Below are 16,287 nucleotides of genomic sequence, written 5' to 3' on the forward strand. Positions count from 1 at the left end.
AACACCTATATGCTACCTAAGGGGAATCCAACCAATAGTCAAGGATTCTTTTGCTAACAATCACGAGCGCCAAAGGACATCCTCTCGGAAGATCATCCGATCAAAAGAGCCAAGAAATGCCAAATAAGGTCCCAATGGAAAAATGATGTTCCGGACCAAATAGTCGAATGAACCGTGTCCGCACAGTCGAGCCCCCAATGGCGGAGCCACATGTACTAGTGCCAAATAATCAAGGAATTCCTTTTTGCCAACATGACTCATGCTCCAAAGAAAACCCAGCATTTTTGCCAGAATGATTCCTTCATCAAAAAACGCCCCGAATACTCAGAGACTAGCATCGATAATTCGGCACCCGCTTGACCTCAAGGCCGAAACTCTAAACTAGTAAGCCCTCAACGAGGTAGCACAGAAATCATGAAATATCTCCAAAAAAGAAAGCGTCACTAATACTCGGAGACTGGCGCCAAAAACGCAGAAAATGCACGACCTCAGGGTCAGAATCTCCAAAGTCGTAAGCCCTCAATGAGGTAATTCCGAGCTCACGAGTAACGGCTCTCGAGCCAAAACAAACTCGATGACTTGGAGACTATCGCCATTCGCCATTTAATAAAAATCCCGAGGCCGTAAGGCCCCGAGCGGGCTGACTTTGTCCCGTTAGACCCCGAGCGGGCAGACTCGGTCTCGTAAGACCTACATAAGGCTTTCTCAAAAACTGTAAGACCTCGAAGGCATGAATGTTTCGCACTACCTACATAAGGCAACAACAAAAACTGTAAGACCTCAAGCAAGGCATGAATCATACTTGTACAAAGTATCAACAAACTGTAAGACCTCAAAGGCATGAAAATTTTGAAAGACCTTACTACAGGCATAAAATCCCGAAGTTTAGGCTATATATCGCATTTGTAAGATTCCTGAAAAGGCATAACCTCGATATAGACACCTAAACTACTATACTCGGGACCAAAAATGGCTCCGGCCAAACACAAAGACTACAGTCATACAGCTGTACCAGCAAAAATAACGCGACTCGGGGACGCCCGACTGTTGCTACAAAATCATAGTCCATTACTTCGAATATACTTCAAAAAGAACAGGTTAAACAGGCTAACCTCGATAGGCAAAAGAGCTTCGACCATGTCAGCTCCAAATCACGAGGCTTCGAGCTACTCAGCCTACGAGCCAAACCTTACGAGGTGCTCGAGCATCACCGCAAATGACTTGAAATTGAGGTTTTTCCCGAACCGACGACGGGTCAGGTAAAATAATTGCAAAAGTCCTTAACGAGAGGAAAATAAAGCCTACTTATGCCTAAGGGCAAAGCGTAAAAGCTATTGTTGCTAGCCTAATGAGCCTCAGGGCCACATATATGCCTAAGGGCAAAGCATAAGAGCCACTGTCGCCAGCCTAACGAACCTGAGGCCACACACATGCCTAAGGGCAAAGCGTAAGAGCCATTGTCGCCAACTTACATAAAATATCGCTTCAACCTAAGGCGTAAGAGTCGTTGTTGCCCGTCCATGCAAACGTAAAACTTGAGGGTCAAATGAGCTCGAGTCGTAACCCGACTCTGAGACTGAACCAAAAATAGTTAATGCATAAGAGCTCTAACACCGGCTTACACTATAGGTCGCATCGACCGAGCGCGTAAGAGCCCCCGGGCTTGCCTAGTGAGCCCTAGGGTCGTATCTCGAATCTAAAGATTTCTACTAGCCCAAAAGTCAAATCGACTTGGTTCAAATCTTGACAAATAGAAACACAAAAGATACAAATTGTAGGGTTTCCCCCTTTATACATACGCGAAAAAATACATTCTCCATCTACAAACATACTCTAAAGATTCTACATACGGAATGGTGAGGTCTACGCCCCACCCCCTAGAGCTACGAACTATTGGCCTCATCATCACTCCCCTCGATGTCGGACAGGAGTAACCGAGCATGACGCTCGTCCGCCCTTGCTCGCACCAACTCTTCCGAGATAACAAAACCCCTGGCACTGATCTCCTCGAGAACATTTCTCCGAGACTTGCAACGAGCATATCCTTTGATCCTCTCTCCATGATCAAGGACCCTCTTCAACTCGAATTGGGCACCGATAGCATCCTTCAAATAAATCGCCATCTCCTGATCGGCTTTAGTGCGGTTCAGTGCTGCTTTGGTCCGAGCATCAACGATCTCAGCGCTAACCTTCGAAAGTTTGGATTCAAGCTTCGTGATCATATCCGCTTGAACTAAAGCATTGTCGTGAGCTAAGCGGAGTTGGACCTCAAAGGAACTTTAGCCAAGGCATCTTTTTCCTCTGAAGCTTGAACCTGCGCCTGAGCTTTCAGCTCGCTAAAGTCATTCCTTATTCGGTCAGCCTCACCCCTAAGACGTTCCAGGGCCTCTGTCTTTTTCAGCAGTTATGATAGGCAAAGAGTTAACCTCAAATGTTAAAAGGAAGAATGCGCACCCGCCCGAGACGAAAAGTTACCTGCTCTATCAAATATCTCTCATAATTCGAGCTTCGGTACGCCTCATATCGCTAGTATGCCAACTCGACTTCCTTCTCCTCGCAGTGGAGCCTAAGGGATCTACCCTCATCCAGAGCTTTCCGTAGCCTAGCTCCATGATGGAGCAGCTCAGACCTAAGCCTGCCAAGGGCCTGCAAATGAAAAACTCGATAAGAAAAGGAGGACATGCGATTCGGAAGGCCTATGGCGAAGCCCACCGCAAAGTGAAGTCGGCGGACTTCCTCGAAGGTCGAGCACACATCTGTTGGTCTAGTCCCCTCAGCCCTGGAAGAATCAACCCCGGTCGAAGCACGATCACTCAGAGGAGCCATCCTTCCAGAACCAGAAACCTCAGGTGCAGCAGGCTCGGCGATGTTTCCGTTTGAGAGGCCCGGCCCCGTTTCGCCTTGCCACGAGCGCCAGCGCCCTACTAGTACATTTCTAGCTTATTGCTGTCGCCCTCTGGCTCGCAAGCTGGCAACCTCTCGTATTCTCCGGAGGAGCATAGCCTCGCATTTGGAGGCTCTCTGATACCTACGGCAGCAAGATTAATACATGAAAAGGGAAAAATGTCTCTCTAAATGAACAAGGGACAAGGAAAAATCAGTATACACACGCACCTGATGTTTTGCTTACCATCTTACCTGGGACACAACTCGCCACCTACGCTCGTCGAAAGTCGAGTGGGTCGCAAGCGTCTAGACCCAGCTAGGCCGATCAGTAATTTCTCCTGGTGCCCATGAAATTGCTGCAGAAAAAGGGGGAAACATACTTACGAAACTAGCTTTCATCATGAGAAAATTTGAGAAAGCACGGGATGCTCCACTCACGCATATAGTTCCATTCTTCAGGGAATGGCACAAGTTCCACGGGGATAACGTCAGTCGTCCGGACCAGGACGAACCGACTAATCCACTCCCGATCTTCGTCTTCCTCATCATCAACAACAAAGGGCGTGGACGAATGGCACCGCAAGGTTAGCAGACCTCGATGGTGAAAGGGTCGATACAGCCTGACAAGACGGCTGAGCCTTAATTCAAGCCCCGCCTTCTCCTCAAAAAATCTAATCATCAACACTATTCGCCAAAACGACGGGTGTATTTGCGCCAAGGTAACCAAATACTGTACACAAAAGTCCGTGATATCCTCACCCGGGGAAACACCTGTAACGCTGCCTCCTCTCCCCATCCGCAGTATCTCCTCACCAACTCAAGGTGCTCCCCTCTTATCAAAGACATAGTCTTCAAGGTAAACTCCCTCAGGTCCTGAGCACTAGGAGTGTAACTCTCCCCTCTCTGACAGGCAAACCCCGAAGTAGCAGTGATGGCTATGGGAAGACTAGATAAGCTAAAACAGGAACCTACACAAACACTGGTTCTAAGGTAACGAAGGACTCGACACTGAAATGGAAAGATAGATATCTAATGTAGTGGGGTCTCACAAGAAGCGGAAGCAACCCTATATATATGTGGGGAAACAACGATGGTCCGCCTGATCAAAATAGGACCCGGGAGGCCAATGACATCGATGCCAGTCCCGAGGTGGTACCTGACCTCGAGGACCTCAATCAACAAGATGTTAGGCCTAAAGAAGCCAATGGAATCATCTCTAGTACTGAGGTGGTAACCAACCTCGAGGACCTCCATCAACACGATGTTAGGCCTAAAGAAGCCTATGGCATCATCTCCAGTCCCGAGGTGGTACCCGACCTCGAGGACCTCCATCAACAAGAAGTTAGGCCTAAAGAAGCCCATGGGATCATCTCCAGTCTCGAGTTGGTACCCGACCTCGAGCACCTCCATCAATAGGAAGTTAGGCTCCATGAAGCTTTCAGCACCATTACAGAATTCAAGATGGTATCCGATCTCAAAGGTTCCCCACAAGAAGAAGAACGAGCACTTCGAGCTCCGCCCTTAAAGGCTCGACCTCAAGATACCGCCTGGATCTGGGTAACCCCTCATCTGGGACCTATCTACAATGCCTTAAAAGGTTATCTACGCCAAGCTCAGAACAAGTCTTCAGATGCATAAAGATAACCCTCAATCGGAGACTGCTCTCCAAAAATTCCAAGGGTCGAGGTACTATTTTTATGTAACTCGACAGTCCCGATGGCCCGAGTCAATCGGACAAATTCGGGCTTGGTCCGAGGAACGATAGTGGGGTCAGAGAGGCGCCGTCTCTATCAACCAAAGACCGAGAAGAATAATCGCACCTGAGTTAGATATTGGCAATCATCAGCAGAGTCATACATGCAGAATCCCACAAGTATAAAAGAATATGGCAAGCATCAAAGGCGAAAGTCAAGGAAATATCTTTATATTTATAAACATTTGCTTACAACGAGGCCCTTGAAGCATCCTTACGTATGATTACAAAAGCTTACAAAGGGTCCATACACAGAAACAAAGATGCAAAAGGAGGTACATAAAATAAAAGCCTAGAGCCTATCCTATTCTCAAGGGTGCGACCTCGACATCAGCCTCTTCAGATATCTTCCTCTCGGGCGCATGACCTCAAAGACAATATCTTACAAAGCGCCATCCCCTCAAAGCCATACCTCAACCCCTCAGAATGGCATCTTCAATAGGGAAGATGTAGAAGGGGAAAGTAATGGAGAAGAGCAAAATTACGAAGGAGAAGCCGAAAGGAGCGAAGAAGTGGCTGGGTGAAAAATCTGGCTGATGCGAACTCTGCCACCAATGCTATTATAAAGCCATTTCTTGGGACGTTGCCCCGGAAAGGGATGCAACAGTTAGTAGATGAGTGCCACCACACCCCAAGGAATCCAAAAGGGGTGTAATACGCGAGTCGGGGCAGCAGAGTGAGCAGCGGAGTATAGTCCGAGCGCCCTCATGAGAAGCGGTGTAGAGTCCGAACATCCATCTAGATCGGAAGAAGTCGGTCGTCCCGGTATCTTCATCTCGGGACAACAACAACAATGGCGAAACCGCGAAATCTCGCTCAACTAAGGAAAGTTCAGGGGGTAAACCTTGGCACGGCCGATATAAGATCGGCTAGACGATCGCGAGGCCATAGGCCTCAATCACGGCGAGCGATGGCTAAGAATGGAAAGAAAGGAAGATGCGGCAAATATAGGAAGGTACTTGCATGGAAGATTAATCCCAGGAGGCTCCCATTTATAGGAAAGGGGGGCAGCGTAACCGATGGTGCTATTATCATCCTTGAAAAATGTAACAGCAGGCGCATATAATGCGTCCAGGGGAGCTGAATCGGCAGCGACATTATGACTTTTAAAGAACAAGAAACAGCATGGCTTTGAATAACCCTGGAAAAGCGAAACGACGGAACATTTTCGATTGACATAACAGCTTATGTCACATGCTACATCATCAGTTTAATGTCGTCGCGGGGAGCCCGAACAGTCAGGCATCAAAATCATTTCCCTTTGCTTCATTCTAGGAAACGCGGAGACTATTTGTGTATGGGAGAATCAGAGGGTCCGATTTCCCGTAATTAAGGATTTTCGGAAGATTACCTCGAAGCCTCGAGGTTGCAGAGATGCACTCGAGTCTTCTTCCTCGGAGCTCATTGACACTCGGCCTGAAGAGAATATCGGTCGAGGCTAGAGTAAAAATGGGAGTTCCCAAGACACGCGGCTAAGTCTGACAAGGTCTAGCCGGCCTACATTGAACCCAGATCAGGGTGTCGCATCTAGCTATCCCATATCCATATCTTTACAATTAATGCATGTCGTACCATATAAGGTTTCCCCCTCTATATAAAGGGGATCTTTACTATTTTGCAGAGGACTAATGTTGCTCCAACTGTTCTACACAAGATAAATAATAACTCTCTCTCTCTCTCTCTCTCTCTCTCTCTCTCTCTCTCCTCTCTAACATACTCTCTCGATATTGTTGCTCTTACATGCTATCTCCATACATGTTCTTTATTTATTGCTTATCATTGGCCATAAAGAGCCTCCATTAATTATATAGCGACTGTTAGCCCTTCCCCGACTGCCCCTAATAGCTCAAGCCCGAGCTCGGGCATCGACCTCGAGGCCCCAAATCGAATAGCTCGAGGCCCTGAACGGCTAACTTATCGGTTCGATTGTAATTCTTTTTTAGCTCACATCTCGTCCTTAAACTTCACACGCATAGCATAAACTGCTTTACAACTAGCATAAAAGTAGATCACGTATTTTTAGTGTCCCATCAACAAATTTAATTGTTATTACCATTTTCACGGTAAACAATGTTGTTGAGCATGATTTATGAAATAATAAATAGCATGTTATCAAGTATTTGCACGTTAAAAATGATAAATGGGGTATTTAAATAATTGAAAGACAGTTACGAAAAAAAGAAAACAAAAAGACAAGTCAGTTTCAGGAAATAAAGAAAATCATAGGTGCTTGAACATAAGCAGTTAAATCCAAATAACGGGGAGGGTGCACGGGATAAAGCGTGCTTACGACTAATTCACAAAAATAAGTCCGTTATGGTAAGAGCCTAAAATAACCTCAGCAGGGTCGCCATGCCGTCACGCCACCTTTTTCCTTCGCGGAGTCTGGGTTTCGACATTAATTGGGAACAACTCATTTTATTTTGGGAATTTGATATTTGAAGAGTCGCCGCCTAACATATTAAGGTGTGTTAGGGCACCTAGAGCGATTAACTCATATAACTAGTTTGCATTACCTGAGATTAGGGTAAGGGCTCGAAATAACCTTGAGGGGAAGGTGTGAGGCACCCCTCGCGGTCCACAACGACGGGTCCCGACCGAACTTAATTATGTGAATTCGTCATTTAACAGGTAAGCGGTCTAAGCACGCATTTGCAAAGAAAGGAAGTTTAGGCAGTGTGAGCACACATATGTAAATAGAGGAAGTTTAGGCAGTCTAAGCACAGATATGTAAATAAAGGAAGCTTAGGCAGTCTGAGCACACATGTAAATAAAGGAAGTTTAGGCAGCCTGAGCACACATATGTAAGTAAAGGAAGGGAAGTCATAAGTTGGTTAGCCTATAGGATCACATCTGTACAATACCCGGTAAGCCTTTCTCAAATAGATGGGTTACACGTGGCATTAGCGCACAGGTCATCATATCCTTTTACTACGCATTATCCTCCCCTTAGCGGTTATATAAGCGATTTTTAATTAATAAACTCTAAGTGTGCTTTACCCGTCCCTTCCGTGTGGTCCTGGAGGTGTTTAGGACCTCAACTTTTAGGCAGTTCTAGACTTTCTTAAGGTGTCTAAAGGGTAATATCTAAGTGACCACAAAGAACATATAGGACTGTCAAATAGAGAAACAGTTAAGGGGGCTCATATTTACCTCCACACATAAACAAATAAGTAGCACGTCTTAAACACAGATTTCAGGTAATTTCAGAGAAGTCCCAGAACAGGGTATCTAAATGAGCATCACAAACATAGAATATGCAGCATTGTTTAAAAGCGAAGTGATATAACTGGATCAGTTTGCCTACTAATTTCTGAACCTGTTAAACCTGGACAATTTTACAAACACAACACTATTTCGCAGTTTTAATGAAACCCTTAATTACCTAAGGTTTGCCTTGGTGTGGATCTGTTGTACCCCTATAAACATGCTGTCTAAAACAGAATTTTGGGAATTAGTCAAATAGCTTGAGTTTTATAAAATCCTATAGGCATGCTGCTCTAGGTGCTGAATGTTACAAAAAGGTGATTTCATGCATATTTATACTAGGACATGATATCTATGTGTTGGGGTTGTCTTTAAACCTTTTTATAGACAATTATTCATTTAAGCGTCATAAATACGATTTAAAGCAAATGCAAACAGAGTCCTAAGGCAGGATTTCTAATGCACAGAGAGATGGTCATTTTATTAAGCATGATTACAGCGGTGACTTTATCACCAGATTTTCCGGTGATTACGACTTGTGCAAAAACATAGTTTTCATGATAATAGAATGATGAGCCTATAACATGTTTTCTAATAGGCAAAATAAGTAAAGATGATTATCCTAAGGCAAGATATCTAATGCACAGATTCACGGTATAGTTTTTAATACAAATACGCATAGCAAACCTAGAGGCATGATATCAATTGCATAATATAAACCTAATGTGTGATTTCTATTGCAAATCAACATAATATAAGCCTAAAGCATGATTTCTACCGGGTATCCCCACAAAATCATACCCTCCCCTTTTTACTAATTATCCCAATATCTATTTACAAAGAATATTACTACAGACCAGGATAGAACGAATTACATAAATAAATGTAAACTATACTATAGGGAGCCTGAACTAGGCCCACAGTAAACCTGGGGATGCCAGGCCTTCAAAAACGGTCTCAGATTCCAAGAATCTCATAGCCAATAGTATGTTTTGGTGCGTCAAAGTTCCCTACGGACATCACAGATCCCGGGCATTGCTCACACCAAGACCTTTCTTAAAATAGTGAACTGGTTATGTGCAGGGCCAGCCCTGGTGTGCTAGAGTTCAGAGGAATCTCAAGGATCCCTAAGCAGTCACACACCAGAGGGGCAGAACCTAATAGTCTAAGAGTAGAGTGAGAGTGCTAGACATAGTTTTGAAAGACTTAGTAAAACAGTGTAGAGACAATTTTATAAATGAAAAAAATTTCAGGAATAGAAACAGTTTTCAGGAAGATGCTAGGGGTGGAAACAGCCTTGTAATCAATTCTGAGAAGAGCACACATACAGTCAAACAAACTTAGAGTGCTCAGACTCACAATGACTCAACAATCAGCTTTACAAACATGGGTCAAGGGGGTTGGGAACATAGAGAGTTCAAACACATGGAGCAACAACTCTACAGAACAAACGGGAATCTACTAGTTTAGAGACTTAACAAGCTTGTCATGATAAGAAGCAATTAAGACATAGGCATAGAATGTAGTGAAATAGTCATGTTGAATACAAAATGCATACTAATTAGGATCAACCAAGTACATTAGACAACTAAGTTATCGACATGATCACACCAATTAAAGAGTGTAAATAGAGACTAAATAAACATGTTGGCCAAGTATCAAACATGCAAGTGAGACGCAGACATATTGATTGTACATTTGAAGATTAGGAGGACAGTATTTAGACATGCTGAGTAAAGCAGTAAACAACAAGATAAAGTAAATACATAGGAAATCGAACTAGTGCAAAACATGGAACACATAGAGTTTGAGTTTCACAATTGAACTGGAGACATACCAGTTAGAGAAACAAAGTGCAGAATGTAAAGCAACTGTAATTCCACTTTCTAGCCTTGGCTTTTAGCCGGCTAGACCAATAGTTAGCACAAGTAAGAGAGAAACAAGAGAGAGTTTGAGTGTGTGTATGTGTGTATTCTAAACTTAGTTCGTGTGTTAAGAGGTAGAATAAGAGTGTTTATGTAGCAATATAGGAGTGGAACAAACGAGGTAAAGGAATCATCATTCAGTCAATTAAGGAAGTCACAAAATCCGATCACATAAAGGAGTTTAGAATAGACTCCCAATCAAGGGTAATTGATAAAACGGTAATAACAAGTGACTAATTAAGGAAAGAATCCCAATTATACCATGTAAAGGAATCAGTAAGAATCTACAATTATACAGGCAATCAAATAAGGCAGGGATGACCAATTAAGGTCGTAAACAAGGAAACGACAAGAAGTATGCACATGAATCTCTACCAGAGCAAATCAATCAACCAAACTTTCAAAAATAATACTGATTTCTGGAAAGAGATATCAACTTCCATAAATAGATAAATGGACTAAGTAAAACATCAAAGAAATATAGAAATTAGTCGGAAACATAAATTCTAGCCTTAATAGAGATTTATTCCGGAAAAAACCACAGAATAATGGATTCGACAACGAAAAAAATGTTTAAGTCCAAGAAATAGAGCAAGGTGACACAGAAAGTACCCAGAATCAAAGCAGAGGTTAGAAAAGCAGAGTATCGCACAAAATCAACTAAGTTTAAGTATTTTTTCCACAAATCATTCACAAAGACTAAAATAATTAATCAAACACTTTAGGAGTAATAAAAGCTTTGAAGAAAACTGGATAAACCCTAGATTTAGGGAGAAGTCGGAATAATCAATTTAAACTAAAAATTTCCAAAGAAATCATGTAATAGTTGCTCGATTCATCTCAGATCTATACAGATCTGAGAAGGATCAAATGTAATAGACTAGGGGTTTTCAGAAAAATAATAGAGATGAGAAAATAGGCCAAGAAACCATAGATTCCTAACAAAACAAGAGGAGATTTCTTACTCACAATCAAGCAAATGGCCTGAGACGGGATAAATAAGCAAGGGTTTTAACCAGGACTGGTAGGGTTCCCTTGAGATCGTCTCAAGGATCTAAGAAGTCGAGGATCCATGGTGCGTAGAAGGCCACGACTGGCCGGAGAAGCCATAGTAGCTTCATAAAGTGAAGGTTTACGCCGGTGAAGGCATTTTAGAACTAGGGTTCTGTCGAGAGAGTTGAGAGAAGAGGGAAGGGATGACGGCGGGCCAGAGGAGTGAAAATGAGAGGGTTTGGGGGGTCGTTTAGATTTAATTAAGATAAGTGAAATGTGGACCGTTGATCTGAATGATTAACTGTTAGGATTGTGATGGGGTATTGGGTCGGGGCGTACAGACTTTGGCCTAAGGGGATTGGGCCAAATTTAAAGGGTTTGGGCTGGTTAGAGAGGGTTTAGGTTTGGGAATGAAAGGGCTATTTATAAATACCCCAAATAATTTAGGAGAATATTATATAAATTAATTAGCAGATTATAAAAATAATTTTCATGCATAATAATGTTTCAAAATAATTACTCAACATTTTAAAAATACAATGAGCCATTTTATGGCAAGATAATGTAATAATATATGCATGCGCTATAATTGCAAAGTCATTGCAATTGTAACAAAAAGTGTTAATCTGGCCATTTGTTAAATAATTTGAAGTTAATATGACAAGAAATAGCAATATTAAGTCATGAAATGCTATAAAGTCATTTGTGATACAATTTTGTAATTATTTATATAAATAAAATACTACGATGAATTAATTTAATAATATAAAAATTATGAAAAAATATCAATCGATGTTAATGCATAATTTTGAAGGTATATATGCACTTAAAAAGTATTATAGAGAAATTGGGTATCTACAACCGGTTGAACCTTGGATCGATGCTTAGGCGATGTGTGGTGATTTTCGGTGGAATCCCTGTCATATCTAGGTGGGACCAAGCAAAGCAATCCGTAGTATCAATAAGAAATTGAACGAGTTTTTTCCTGCTACTCTGACTCCATTGAGGCTGGAGGCGGTAATTGCTATTTGGCGGCCTGCTTATCTTTAGTGTTTGACTTCTCTGAGGTCAAAGGCTCAGGAGTCGGAACCACTTCATCGATTGCAAACATCTCCTTTGCAGCATGTTGCTCCCCGTAAACTATTTTTACTCCTTCCTCTGCTGGGAACTTCATCATCTGGTGAAGAGTCAAGGGCACTGCCCTCATGTTGTTATCCACGGTCTCCCGAGGAGTGCGCTATACCTCATGTCACCTTCGATGACATAGAACTTTGTATTTTGTATGGTCCCGGCTACGTTTAGTAGCAACATAATTTCTCCCTTTGTTGTTTCGCTTACCACGTTCAAGCCATTCAGGACCCGGGATGCAGGTACCATCTGATCGTGTAGGCCTAGTTGTTCCATGACCCTCGATTTGATTATATTTGCTGAGCTACCTGGATCTAATAAAACACGTTTAACTTGAATTTTATCCAAAAGGATAGATATTACCAGGGCGTCGTTGTGAGGCTGAGATATGCCTTCTTCTTCCTCGTCACAGAATGATAAGACGTCCTCGGACACATAGCTCCGAGTTCGTTTTTCTCTGGTGATCGATGCTTTGGAGCACTTGAACATAGGTCGTTGAGAGACATCGACTCCGCCAATGATCATGTGGATTACATGTTGTGGTTCTTCTTGTTCATTTTTCCTTGCATCTCTCTCCCTGAAGTGATTCTTAGCCCTCACTTAGAATTTCACGAAGGTGGCCCTTGTTGAATACCCGAGACACTTCCTCCCTCAGCTACCTATAATCTTTCGTTCGATGACCATGTGTGCCATGATACTTGCACATCAAGTTTGGGTTTTTTTAAGAAGAATCGGTTTGTATTGGCCTGGGCCACTTGGTGTCTTTGATTTTCCCAATAGCCAAGACAATCCCTGATGCATCTATACTGAAGTTGTACTGTGATAGTCGAGGAGCCTTAGTGCGGTCGGTGTGCTTTTCGAACTTGCTCTTACTCATTAGTCCCCGAGAACTTTGGCCTCGATCGTTTCTCCGATCGCTTCGAGGAGTTTTACGGCTCGTGCCGTATTTTTTAGGTCGGCATATGGTTGATACCGTTCTTTGTTGAATCTTGATCCCAGATCTATGTCCATCGAGGGCTTGGCTGCAAATCTGTTAGGATGAACTGAACCTGAGGGAGCTCCCAACTAGTCGTCTTCGACCCTGATTTTTGACTAGTAATGATTGTGCATATCCGACCTATGTCACAGCTGGATAGAGTTGGGATCTAAGTTGTCATACCAAATCATAGCTCCTTTCGACAACGTTTCTCCAAATTTATTCAACAAGACTAATTCGATCTCATGATCATCCAAATCATTTCCTTTTATTCAGCAAGTGTACGAATAATATGCTCGTTGGGGTGGGTTGTTCCATTATACCTAGGTATATCGGGCATGCAAAATTTCTATGGGATGGGCATTGGAGCAGCGCTCTGAGGGAATGGTTTTTGTATGAATTTTTTGGCGTCTAAACCTTTCAAGACTTGAGGTGCCCCCAGTATCTGATCTACACGGGAGTTATAAGTCTCCACCTTCTAATCATTATCTTCAATTTTCATTTCTCCTAACTCGATCCTCATAGTGAGCTCTTCGAGCATTTTAATAATCGTGGGGTCAGTCCCCGAGCCATTTTCATTAGACCTTTCTGGCGCTGGTTCAGCACGTCGATTGTTTTCATGTTCAGCTACGCTCAATGTTTTATTTTGACTTTGGAGTTGAGCGATGGCGATTTGCTGAGCCTGCAGCATGTCGAATATCACTTGGAGACTGACTCCCCCATTTCCTACTCCCGGTGTTCCTTAGTCCCCTGGTAAGGCTTCCCTGCGTGCATTACCTACGGGGTCCGTGCTTGAATCCGCGTTTAGAGCATTATGTGAACTAATATCAACTGGCCCCATATTTGTTACTCCTCAGGGTTTATGAGTCGTACACCGACCCTTATACCGTTGTTTTCTCCAAGACCCTCAATGTCAAGAACAGGTGCATTTTGTGAGCTAGACATGTTTAAGCCTGAGAATCAAAAAATCTTGACAAGAAATAGTGTAAAGATAACGTGTGTAATGAGAATCATTAAACAAATAATCACTATTATCTTTAGCCCCACTATGGGCGCCATACTGTTTACCTCCAAAATACGAGTAACAATTAAATTTGATTTGTGATTTTAAAGATATGTGATTTAGTTCAATACCAATTAATAATCAAGGAATATGAAATAGGAATAAAAAGGTACAAGTGAATCAAACCAATATTACTTCACAGTGGTGACCTAGAGACAGTGACCTCAAGACGGGATAAGAGCAATAAAGTAAGAAAAGTAAAATAAGAGCAATAGAGCTAAAGGATAATGCTGATAAACAATAGGCGAAAAGGTAGAGAGTATATTACTCGCACTCCTATTTCCGGGCATTGCGCTATGTCTTCGAGCTTGATTTTGGTCCACTGGTCTCGAACCTCGACCTCACCCGAACTCAGGCCCATGACGGACCCTCGAGCCTATACATCGGCAGCATACGATTTTGAGTGTATACAAAGGAATTTATACATGTAACTTGCCCAATAATAGACAGTTTGAAAGAATTAATTCAAGAAGTGTAGGGAAACAAGAGAAGGAGAAATGTTGTTGCCTTATTTTATTTTATTTTTTTTTTTTTCATTTTTGGTTGTCTGGTTTTGTTTGGCAGGGAAATTGTCTAATATCAATTATTTAGTGCAAAATTGGTAAAAGACAGAATGAAGTTAATTATGACAGTTAAATGGCAGTACACAAACATAGCAAGGTGAGTTGTTTCTCAAACCCTTATGTTTCTTGTCCCAATAATCAAGACCAAGTCACGTCATAAATGTGTAAAGATCTCAGTCCATGACAAATGCTAATGGAACATTGCCAAAACATGTGTGCATAGCTTCTTTGGATGTTCATATTGCTATCAACTTCCCTTCTTTTATCGTTTGGTGGGAACTTATTCCTTCCAGAAGCAGAGAAAATATTTCCAGTTAGATATTGAGATGAATGCCTGAAAAATATAAGGGCGTTAAGGCATAAGTATTCTACAAAGAATTAGTCAGTAATCAACTGCACAAATTTTTTATATTGTCAATCTTTGTCTTAAGTAGTAAATTCCAACTCTATACTAGGAAACCTTGTAGATATCTTCAGTGTAGCTAGGAATTTTTGTCTTTATTTTCCCCACTCACGAGCCCATCCTCTATTTAACCCCTTATCATCATTTGTTCCACATCATAACTCTATCACCTGTATTTAAATATTATTTGGTATCATGGCTGCTGAACTTTGGATTCTATCCCAAGAAGAGCAAAAACAACAAAAGTCACCACAACAACCACCATTAGACCCTAGCTCTGCCGCTGGTTGTTGGATGTGGAACACTAAACAATCAAGCCGTATAACAGTTCAAGATGACGACGACTCGTGGGAAGTAAGAGCATTTGAGGAAGACACAGGCAATGCTATGGGCACCACTTGGCCACCAAGGTCATATACTTGCACCTTTTGTCGGAGAGAATTTCGGTCAGCCCAAGCCCTAGGTGGACACATGAATGTGCACCGCCGCGACCGTGCTAGGCTTCACCAAGCTCCACCACTAGCTTCATATAGCAACCACACTTCTTCACCCAATGCTAATTCAACCCTCCTAATCCCAACTCAAGAATTTGTCACAAATGGTGGACTTTGTCTCTATACTCCTTGCCTAACCCTAATGGTCCTGCCTTCAATCCCACATTAACAAAATCTTGTATGAATAATAATTCACCATCTACTTTTCTCTCTATCTCTCCATCCCCCACAAATAATTTGATGTCTCCCTGCCCTCCTCCTCCATCTTTAAGCTTCCCAATAAATGGGCCTTCTCCAATCAACACATCATTTAACATAAGTGAACCTTCAACATCTAACACTAGTAATGATAACAATCATGATTATGGTAGCAGCAAGACGGATTCAGCCATTGAAGAAGAGATTGATCTTGAACTTCGACTAGGATGTGGATCATCATCAACAACATGACAGCCCGAAATGAAATTTTACACAAGCATGATATTTGTGGTTAAATTCCTAGACTTAATTTCTGTGAGAATTTCCGTTTTCCTATATCTTTGTCTTAAATGGATTGAGTTGTTCGTTCTGTGTGAATTTCCTGTTGAAGTTGAGAGAAAAGGCAATAGGAGAGCAGTTTGTAAATTTAAAGAAATGAAGGGTTAAGTGTGGTAATAAATAATAGTATTAATGATTAAAGGAAGTTATTGCTATTAGCTAGGGATGGAGTGCGAGCTGGACTGTTAAAGAGCTTTGCAGTGCAGTGTCATTTTCTAGTTGCTGATTTCTGAGGATAACACAGTTGCACATACATTTCCGTGGGGATTATTATATCTGTCATGTTAGGACTCTCTAACGCTGCATTTATGCTGTCTCTCTTGAATATATATTTAGCTAAAGAGGAAAACAAAGATTTA

At 42.2% G+C, this 16,287-nt stretch overlaps 1 pseudogene; it reads left to right on the forward strand.

Moving 5' to 3' along the window:
• Positions 1 to 15,092: 15,092 nt before the first annotated feature.
• Positions 15,093 to 15,841, forward strand: LOC109241210 (annotated as a pseudogene).
• The last annotated feature ends 446 nt before the right edge of the window (positions 15,842 to 16,287 follow it).

The sequence above is a fragment of the Nicotiana attenuata genome, unplaced genomic scaffold (genome assembly GCF_001879085.1).
Source record: "Nicotiana attenuata strain UT unplaced genomic scaffold, NIATTr2, whole genome shotgun sequence".
NCBI lineage: Eukaryota > Viridiplantae > Streptophyta > Magnoliopsida > Solanales > Solanaceae > Nicotiana > Nicotiana attenuata.